Raw genomic sequence first — 10,587 nt, 5'->3', positions numbered from 1 at the left:
CATTGTTAGCTAATGAATGTTTCCATGCTGAACAACGGCAACATGACAACGTTTTCATTGGTCCCTCTTCTTTAGAGAAGACCAGGAAATGATGGATACACGGATCGTGTTCAAATCAATAGGCACGCAATGACTCTAAATAATAATGATCACGCCACCAAACACACATTCAAACTAAAGGAACCAGCCTGTTTGGAAAATGAGAGAAGTAGAAAGTACAGGTATTTGAGTTCAACATGTAAGAAGTAGAAAGTACAGGTATTTGTGTTCAACATGTAAGAAGTAGAAAGTACAGGTATTTGAGTTCAACATGTAAGAAGTAGAAAGTACAGGTATTTGTGTTCAACATGTAAGAAGTAGAAAGTACAGGTATTTGTGTTCAACATGTAAGAAGTAGAAAGTACAGGTATTTGTGTTCAACATGTAAGAAGTAGAAAGTACAGGTATTTGTGTTCAACATGTGAGAAGTAGAAAGTACAGGTATTTGTGTTCAACATGTAAGAAGTAGAAAGTGCAGGTATTTGAGTTCAACATGTAAGAAGTCAAAGTAAAAAGTGGTCAGAAAAATAAGTAGTGGAGTAAAGTACTGATACCAGAAACATGTACTTAAGTACAGTAACAAAGTATTTGTACTCCACTACTTTCCACCTCTGCCTCTGTTTCCCTGATTCAGACTGCTCAGGGTCTCTGAGAATATGAAACAAGCTGCATGAACACCAGTAGACCCTCACTGGGAGCGTTACAAAACATCACACGTGTATAGGTTATTGCCTGGAAAGGACTTTCTCCTTTATGTTTGCTCATATCCTACTGTCCCTGTTATAGGCATCCTTTATACTGGGGACGCTGCTCTCCTGCTATATTTGGCCACTCCTCCAGTTGTACCTTAGCAACCTCATGTACTGTCAGCTCAGTTTAGGAAGTATTTCTGTCCGCTCGGTGCTTTTTGACCCTGCTGTGAAATGAATCATTGTTGGCTCTCCTGTTCTCAATATTTACTCTCAGAAAGTAATGAAGCGACACTAAAGGCAGCAGCTGAATGAAGACGTCTCGCTTCTCTTTTGACTTTCTCTGGCTCCAGACTCTGTTGGAACAGTGACGCTTTTAGAGCCAAGTGAGTTTCCCGTTTGGCCGGCAGCTCACACTCTGCTTCACTCTGTAAAACACTCTGAGGAGGAAGCGTCCTCACTAAGTAAATATACCAGCTGTGACCAAAAGCTGTGGCTCCCCCCCCCCTTTACACCTCTTTACTCTCATGGATCTGGATCTGTGGACCAGTGTGAGACCAGACAACGTGTTAAGTCCTTTTTATGAGTTTTTGAATCCAAACAAAACAAAGAGACTCAATATTATACACTTTGATCACATTTTCTGTTCCAGTCTTTAAACACTGGCAGAGCACATACCGTGTTCCCTTTAGTGTTTACTTCCTGTCTGTCTTCTTCTGTTGTTCCCTTCAGTGTCTACTTCCTGTCTGTCTTCTTCTGCTGTTCCCTTTAGTGTCTACTTCCTGTCTGTCTTCTTCTGCTTTCCCTTTAGTGTTTACTTCCTGTCTGTCTTCTACTGTTCCCTTCAGTGTTTACTTCCTCTCTGTCTTCTTCTGTTGTTCCCTTCAGTGTCTACTTCCTGTCTGTCTTCTACTGTTCCCTTCAGTGTTTACTTCCTGTCTGTCTTCTTCTGTTGTTCCCTTCAGTGTCTACTTCCTGTCTGTCTTCTTCTGCTGTTCCCTTTAGTGTTTACTTCCTGTCTGTCTTCTTCTGCTGTTCCCTTTAGTGTCTACTTCCTGTCTGTCTTCTTCTGTTGTTCCCTTCAGTGTTTACTTCCTGTCTGTCTTCTTCTGCTGTTCCCTTTAGTGTCTACTTCCTGTCTGTTCTTCTAGTTGTTCCCTTCAGTGTTTACTTCCTGTCTGTCTTCTTCTGTTGTTCCCTTCAGTGTTTACTTCCTGTCTGTCTTCTTCTGCTGTTCCCTTCAGTGTTTACTTCCTGTCTGTCTTCTTCTGTTGTTCCCTTCAGTGTTTACTTCCTGCCTGTCTTCTTCTGCTGTTCCCTTTAGTGTTTACTTCCTGTCTGTCTTCTTCTGCTGTTCCCTTTAGTGTTTATTTCCTGTCTGTCTTCTGCTGTTCCCTTTAGTGTTTACTTCCTGTCTGTCTTTCTTCTTCTGCTGTCCCCTTTAGCGTTTACTTTCTGTCTGTCTTCTTCTGCTGAAGAAAATTAGAAATATTATGTTTGTTGTCCACAGCTGATGGTAAATTGACCGGACCTCTTTCTGCAGATTGATTTGACTGCCCTTAGCAACACTCTGCTCTCCTTAGCAACGGTCTGTTATGGTCTGTTATCCTTTGCAACGGTCTGTTAGCGAGACTTAACAATGTCTGGAATGTTCAAATTGACCAATCAGAATCAAGTATTCAACTTAGCCATGTAATACATAGCAGTATTATTGTAGATTATTGTGAGAATCAGTTTCAATTTGTTCTGAAATATCGTTGAAAGTAGACTGTGCTTTGTTGTTAGCTGTGCGTCTGTGTGTGTTTTTAGTCTAGCAGCGTTGTTTTGACTTAAACCTCCGTAAGTGATTGCAGGTGTGTGTGTGTGTTTTAAATGTTTGTGGCATTTTGGTCTGTTTTGGCTCTTGGGGGGCTCTCACTGGGTTTTTGGGGGGCGTTGCCTTAGGACTGCTCAGCATGGGACGAAGCAAGTGTATTTAACATGTATGGGAGTGGATTAACATAACACACACACACACACACACACACACACACACACACACACACACACAGCACTTAAAGTCACAGTCTGTCGTCAAAGTTTTTATTTCATCACACGAATTTTGAAACATGCTACACATTAAAATAATGATGCCTTTGTTTCTTTAACCACTTCCAGTCTGAGGCGAATACCTGCGTTGTTGTTTAATTCATGAAAGGCAGCTGTCGCGTTCTGCACGATGACGCTATAACCAGTAATGACGTTTAATGAAATCATTTGATATGCTTCTATCCACATGACGTCTGTGGAGGCATTCAATTAACTAAACAGGACTGAAGCCAACAGACACATCATTCCTCTCATTTAGAGGAATTGTACGTATTTTGTATTACAAAAAATAGACATGCAATCTAGTCATTAGACATTCAGTACATTCAACAGTCAGGGTTCTTACGGTCATTCAAAACCTGGAAAAGTCATGGAAATTCAAAATGCAAATTCCAGGCCCTGGAAAAATTATGGAAACAATATTTTTTGCAAAGTTTTGGAAAAGTCATGGGAATGTAACAAAAGTTGCATCAAATATAATTTATATTTTATCTAATCGCCAAAATAGTAATACTATAATGATAATAAATAGTGTATCGTAATTAAACGTAAAATGGCGTTTAACTGACGAGGTGTTTTGCTGGTGAAAGATTTTAGTCGAAGCTAGCAAGCCTACTATTGGATTTGTTTTAGAGGCTCAACATGTTTCATATGCAGACCTTATTTTCCTGTTCCATGTTAAAATAAACCATTTTCAGTGGAACCGCTCAGAAAGATCAATTGTTTTGGTAAATTAGGTAAAGGTCATTGAAAATCATTGGTGAAAAAGTGTATGAACCCTGAACAGTGAAAACTATCTCAGTTTGTTTAAATCAGACATCTACTGAAGTATTTATTAGAGGGATAGTTTGTATGGTTTTACGTGTGTTTGTTAAAGGTACAGGAAATTGAAGAGTTTATATAGATCTATCGTCTCGCCAAAGCCTCCAGACTCTTGTCATTTTAACTCCAGAAATACAAGGGTGTAATGCTTTGTCAATCAGTAGTTGAATTTCAACCCTTAAAGACACACAGCTGTTGGACAGGAAGGATAAATCAAATGTTTTAAATAAAGCCAACACAGACTTATTTGTGGTGTGTCTCTGTGCCTCTCTTCCCCACAGCAGTACACTGTTAGCTTCCTGCTGCTACTCCTGTCTGTTTCTACACATCTAGTGCCGGGTGCAACAATAAAGAAGAACCTCAAACAACCCCAATTCAGAACATCCAGACCTTCTTATAGCACAAACACTATGTTGAATATACGAATCCACACGCTGTGCATGAATCAGCAGAAGTGCCGCGTCTGAAACATCAAAGCTGTAGCTCCGATGAGGAAGGCTTTCATTTACTTTAATTAGTACATTCGTATACCTTAGTTACTGTTTGTTGTCAGCTGTATTACATCTCCGGGCTCTGTGAAGGCATTAGCGGCCAATTTGGTTTCTTTTTCAGCCTCTTACTGTATTCTTTGTGTTGTCATAGATGAGCAGCTCTCGAATGCTAACCAAGCAACCACACAGACACACACACACACACACACACACACACACACACACACACACACACACACACACACACACACACACACACACACACACACACTGCTGTTCCCTTTGGTGTTTACTTCCTGTCTNAGACCCAGGCAGGACCGCAGAGACAGGCCCAGCCACGACCGAAGTCCACGACTTGTAGGCTACTTAGACAATGTAGGTCTTTGAGTACAACCAGAGTATCATACTCTGGTTGTACTCAAAGACCTACATTGTCTAAGTAGCCTACAAGTCGTGGACTTCGGTCGTGGCTGGGCCTGTCTCTGCGGTCCTGCCTGGGTCTCGTCATGCTGCTTCCCTGATGGCTCCAACAGGACTGTTTTTACATCTTCGTGGATTCATCTCTTATTACAGCACATGCATTTCCAAACATTTTGGTCTACCTACGCTGTAAAATTTATTATCTTTTCGATTTACACACGGCATCTATTGCACGTCTGTCCGTCCTGGGAGAGGGATCCCTCCTCTGTTGCTCTCCCTGAGGTTTCTCCCATTTTTCCCATTAAACTGTGGGTTTTTCTCCGGAAGTTTTTCCTTGTACGATGTGAGGGTCTAAGGACAGAGGGTGTCGTTTTCTCATACTGATATTCTGCACAAACTGTGCTGTTGTATTTGCTGTAAAGTATCTTTACTGTAGGTTATTTTTATTTTTTTTATTACAGCACTTTGGCTCGACCAAAAATCGTTTAAAAATGTGCTATACAAAACTTGATTTGATTTGATTGTTCACTTCACAAGCAGAAAACAAACATATTTTATCAAACCAACTGTCTATGTGGGAACCGTCATAAATAAAAGTCCTCGTGAAGTTTGCCTCGAAGGTGTTTCCGTTACATTCTTGTATCCATCCTAAGCAGGCTCTTAGATAAATAAGCATGTGGCCTGGAGCAACCCGGAGGGCAACAGCGACTCTGATCATCTTCTTCAGTCAATGCATGCAGTCAGCAATGAAAAGGACTGTAGAACATGTAAAGGTCAACAAAGAAAGGGAACAATTGAGGAAACTACTCAGTGCAGGTGATTAAAAATGTGTATTAAAAGTTTAATCTAATCCCATTTGATCTCCTCCATTTTGTTTGTAAAACACATTGTGAGTTGGTGCTTCAGGTCAAAACTATACTTTCAGGAAAGAAAAAGGACCTACATTTCTTACTTTTGTAAAAGTTGCTTATCAATAATCCCACCGGACAAGATTGATTTTAATGCTCAAACAGAACAGTCATCTGCCCTGGTAGTATGCCAACAGCCAACGGTTACAGTGATGCCACACCTCCTGTTGAAGGGTTTAGAGCAACTCCAGGAAGGTTCCCAGCAAACAAAGCTCATTCATTTGATGATGTGACGTGCAGCGGCATGTTTGCTGAAATTATAAAATTGTTCCTCCTGCAGAGCTGAACTCCTTTGTAGTTTTGTGAGCATTTGAGCATGACTACGTTCTTTGGCAAAATAAGAAATCGGTCAATCATGAACACCTTGAGAACAATAAAAAAATACATGAATTATGATTGAAGTTGTTGTAATGGCTCTGATTTAAAAGGTCTATCAATAACTTTTTATTTATAGGCCTCCAGAGGGCAAATTTGCCAACTTGTTAAGATCTCAATCAACTATCTCTTATTTAACCCATTGACAGCATGTGTGTATGACATTATTGCATTCTATATGTAACTGAAGGAGGATTGATAGCAAAAAGGACCCTTAAATAAATAGTAAGTGTTGTTGTAAAATAGGCACAGCATTCCTTGACACAACACTGGGAACTTGTGAAACATACCAGACGATTGGGAACACTGGAGGAATTCAGGAAAGCAGAAGATATGAGAGATGAGGAAAAAGGGTAGAGGGAGTGATGGAGATAAGGGGGAGCAGAGGGATGGAAAGGAGGGGGACAGCTGGAAGAATTACAGGATGGGAGCACCATTCCCTCCGTTCTATCCGAGGGGTGAAAGTGGGAAAAGTCAAGAGTTCGAGCGCTAGGAATGGAAGGTCACACTTTTATGTTGACAAAAGTGTGTGCCTCCAAGGAGAAGCCACGGCAGAGCACGGGGTCAGAGACACTGGGGTTTGAGTTTTGAGGAAGGACATTTGTTCAGGCGAGTGTGTCTAGCACTTCCACTCTACTCCGACAGCTTTGAAGCTTGTCGACCGAGTAACCTCCAGAAGAGGTGTTAGTCCTGGATATTGGCATGGGAGAATCTGTCAAGAGCACTTCTGTCTATGTGTAGCTTTTAAGAACATTTGGTTATAAGAAAAAAAAACGATGGCTTATATTTAAATAAAGGTAGGCCTACTAGTTTACTTTTGAAGGAATAGTTTGAAAAATAACTTTTTTAGCTTATGAGAGACTGACACAGTCGATAAGCTTAGCACAACAACTGAAAACAGCTAGCCTTGCTTATTCACGTCACGCCATTGGTATTAAGTTTGGCATTTTGGCCGTATTCAAAACCGGAAGTGGTGAAAGGGTGGAACGTGCGAAAAGTAAGGCACAGCAAACCCAGGTAGCCTACTGTTAGTGTTAGCATAAAAAACAACCGAACTAACCCACCTTTTTAGCTAACATCCACGCTAGCAAGCTCGGTTAGCAATGTTAATCTGTAATTCATCATGTCAAATTCGATATTCATTTGGATGTACATTATCAAAAGAATAACAGGCCACTTCCTAGAGTGTCTTTTGTATGTTGTAGCAACTTTCCGTTCATACATTTTACTCTAAATGAGACCTTAATTTGCGAACTGATAATGCTGTATTGAAGAAAACATGAAACCAGCTATTTTGACCATAATCTCGTCAGGAATATGTTTACTGAGGTTATAGTTCAAGTGAAAAGGAGGGTCACTTTCTCATAGACTTCTATATTTTAGAGAACATTTGGCTTCATTTTTAGGACACAGAGGTCGCCCCTTGTTTTCGCTTTGTGCTAATAGGCTAACCTTTCAGCAGGAAATCAAATACAGTGGGGCAAAAAAGTATTTATTCAGCCACCAATTGTGCAACTTCTCCCACTTAAAAAGATGAGAGAGGCCTGTCATTTTCATTAGGGATGCACCGAATATTCGGCCGCCGAAAATGATCGGCTGAAAATGGTTAAAAAGGCCCTTTCGGCTTTTGGCTAACGTGTTGTTGTGATGACGTAATCAAAATGCGGCGACAAGCACGGCGCGCGACCATGCTCGCGGCTGGCTCACAGCCAACATGTCTGCCGCTTGGAGGTATTTAAAAATATCAGAGAAAGAGGCGCGGATTGCGATTTGTAAAACGTGTTCAGCTGACATTTCTCGAGGGGGTGTAACTGCAAAGACTTTCACCACTTCGGGATTACTCCACCACTTGAAATCAAAACACCCGGACAAATATGCGGAGTATGATCAAATCACAAGCACTGACAGCGAGAGACTGTTCAGCGCTGCCTCTCATGTGCTTGATGAGAAGAGGAACAGACTTATGGCTGATAAAGCAGGGAAGCTACTGTTCATTAAAAAGAACCTCCCACTTTTCCTTAATAAGTAGACAAGGCTGGCTTGTCATAAGCTTATCTAGTTCTACATGTCTACTCTATACCCACTTTCCTGAACAATTTTCATTGTGAGTTATAATTCACCATCTCAGGTTATCATTAGGGGGAAATGACAGCAGCACAGTGTTCAATATATTGTACTTTCGGTATCTAAATGATACAATGTTGTTTACATTGCTCATGAGGACAGACCACCTTATTTGCAGATTCTTATTTGCAGATTCTTGAAATTTAATTTGTAATTGATTGTGGATTTTGTATCCAGTTTTCTCTTTATGTATCTTTATACAATGTTTACTACTTTGCTTATGAGGACAGACAGCCTTATTTACAGATTCTTGAAATTGTAATTGAATTTGTAATTGATTGTGGATTTTGTATCCAGTTTTCACTTTATGTATCTTTATACAATGTTTACTACTTTGCTTATGAGGACAGACAGCCTTATTTACAGATTCTTGAAATTCAATTGTAATTTCATTTGTAAATAGTGTGGATTTATCCAGTTTGCACATTTGTATGCATACACTTATAGGTGCATTTGTTGTTGTTGAAGGCCTGGCTGTTACAGTCTTTATTTACACTATTTTGTTGTAGGCCTACTGGCCTAGATGTTTATGCAGTTTTAAAGCACCTTGGCTTTGTTCTGAATGCACTTTGTTGTAGTTATCCTACAGAGAAAAGAAAATGCACTTGACTTGGAATTAATGTACTGTATGCATTCAAAAGTGCTGAATAAATGTTTTATGGACCCATAATAGTGATTATTATTTAAGTTAAGTTTTGCCATAATCATTTATTTTTCCATAATCAGGCAGTCTGAACAACATTGGTAAAAAATGTATACATTATATATATTTCTATTAATCTATTTTCGGCCTTTCGGCATTCGGTTTTCGGCCTAACTACGACAGCATATAATATCGAAAAATCCGACAGTCTTGGTTGAGGGAGAGTTCCCACTGGTGCTAAGTGAGGTGTCGTACCAGGCTCAGTCCGGTGACCCGAGAAGGGATAGCGACAAACTCATATGGCGACGTTGTTTCTTACGTCTCAACCTGTTTTTATTACACTTCAATCGAGCCGACTCACCTTTTCCTACGTGGACGTCACGTATCCTTTTATTGGTACCGGGTACCTCCCGATTTGTCAAAGTAGCAGAGCAGAGATGCATAAAGAGAGGCTCACGTTGCTACTCCTTCGACGGTAGGAATGGGTCACACACGGCGAACGAAGCACTAAATGGTCACAAACACAACTGTGCGGCTTTGTTACACAAAGTTTTCCACCAAAGATACAACCGGGAAATAAACACATACATAAAAAGACTATTCACACACAAGAAATGCGTTACGACAAACCGGAACGACAAACCGGAACGACAAACTATATATATAACACGGCGCGTCGTCCCCACTGCCAAAACACACGGGAGGGTACTTTTAGTATACGGGCAGGGAAATCCTAAGCAAGACGGCGGACCAGACCCGCGGTGCGTTCTAGAGTGGGAACCCCAGTTTTTACTAGTCGTTCTTGCCACTCGTTTCTTAGGGTCTTTGGTGTGCCCCCCTGGATCAGTTACTGGACCGTCTCTCGACACTTGTTTCATTGTTTTCCGAATGGTAGTCATTGTGTGATGCGGCGGTCCCTGAGTTTTAGGACGTCAACGGTCTGCCAGGGGGACGAATTTCGGTCATGTACAGGTCGGGCAGACTTCAAACGTATCTCTCGTAAATCTACTAGGTCTTCTCCTAACCCTCTTACACTATCCAGTCTACCTTTGGCGTTTTATTCTTGAAACCATTTTTGAGTTGATCCGCACAAACCTCCTCTTTTTTACGACTCAACCGTAGGTTTTCTTGTGGTAATGGATGACACTTTGTACCCCCACCTTTGGTAGTACCGAAAACCCGACAAAAAGACGTTTCCTGGTCCTGCCTGACTAGGCACAGTTACCTTTTTCTTACTTACCCCGGTACATAGCACTCTAAAAACTCATGTGGAAGGAAGGTAGTTGTTCCTCGTAACTCTACTTTGACCGACCATCAAAGTCGTACTGGTTACTAAGGGGTTTTGTGGTTGGCGGGCCGTTGCTCCCTCACCGAAGCATTCCTTCGTTAAAGTTCCAGGACCTAATTGGATCGGTCAGGAGGTCTAGAGTGGGGGTAGTCTTTTAGAAACACTCCCTACTTTGTCAGACACAACGGGTTGCCTGTCCGGGGGTTTTTGTAGTGACGAGATCCCTATAGACCGTACCTCCTTACCCGGTTTTATGGGTCGTTGTCACACACTTTTTTGGAACACCTCCATGTCTTTTGCAACCTGGAGACAGTAACGGTTGTTTCCCATAATATTGTTTCTAACTCTACCTTGACAAACAATAACTGGTTTATGTGAATAAGGTGGTAGTAAACGTTTTATTTCAGAAATTTTTTGAGTGCTATTGTAGAGACTAAAGAGCTGGGAAGAACAGAAAGAGTAAGGAACAGAGAGTATCAACTCCCGGTTGGATCCTACCTTTTAATCCCCACGTGGTTTACCCTTTATTTATCCGGATCCGTAAATTTAAAGTCAGTAGAAAATCGAATTACTAAGTGTAACCAAACTTATGCCCGACGGTTGTGTAAGTTTGTAATATGATATATAATCCCCACGTGGCTTACCCCCTTTAAGACCGTCTTTTGGCTATGGCTTTTATCCTTATATCCAACGGCTTTTG

This window comes from Notothenia coriiceps, unplaced genomic scaffold (genome assembly GCF_000735185.1).
Source record: "Notothenia coriiceps isolate Sejong01 unplaced genomic scaffold, NC01 NC01_scaffold00031300, whole genome shotgun sequence".
NCBI classification, from domain to species: domain Eukaryota; kingdom Metazoa; phylum Chordata; class Actinopteri; order Perciformes; family Nototheniidae; genus Notothenia; species Notothenia coriiceps.
The sequence above is the reverse complement of the archived record's forward strand: the minus strand, read 5'-3'. Positions refer to the sequence as shown.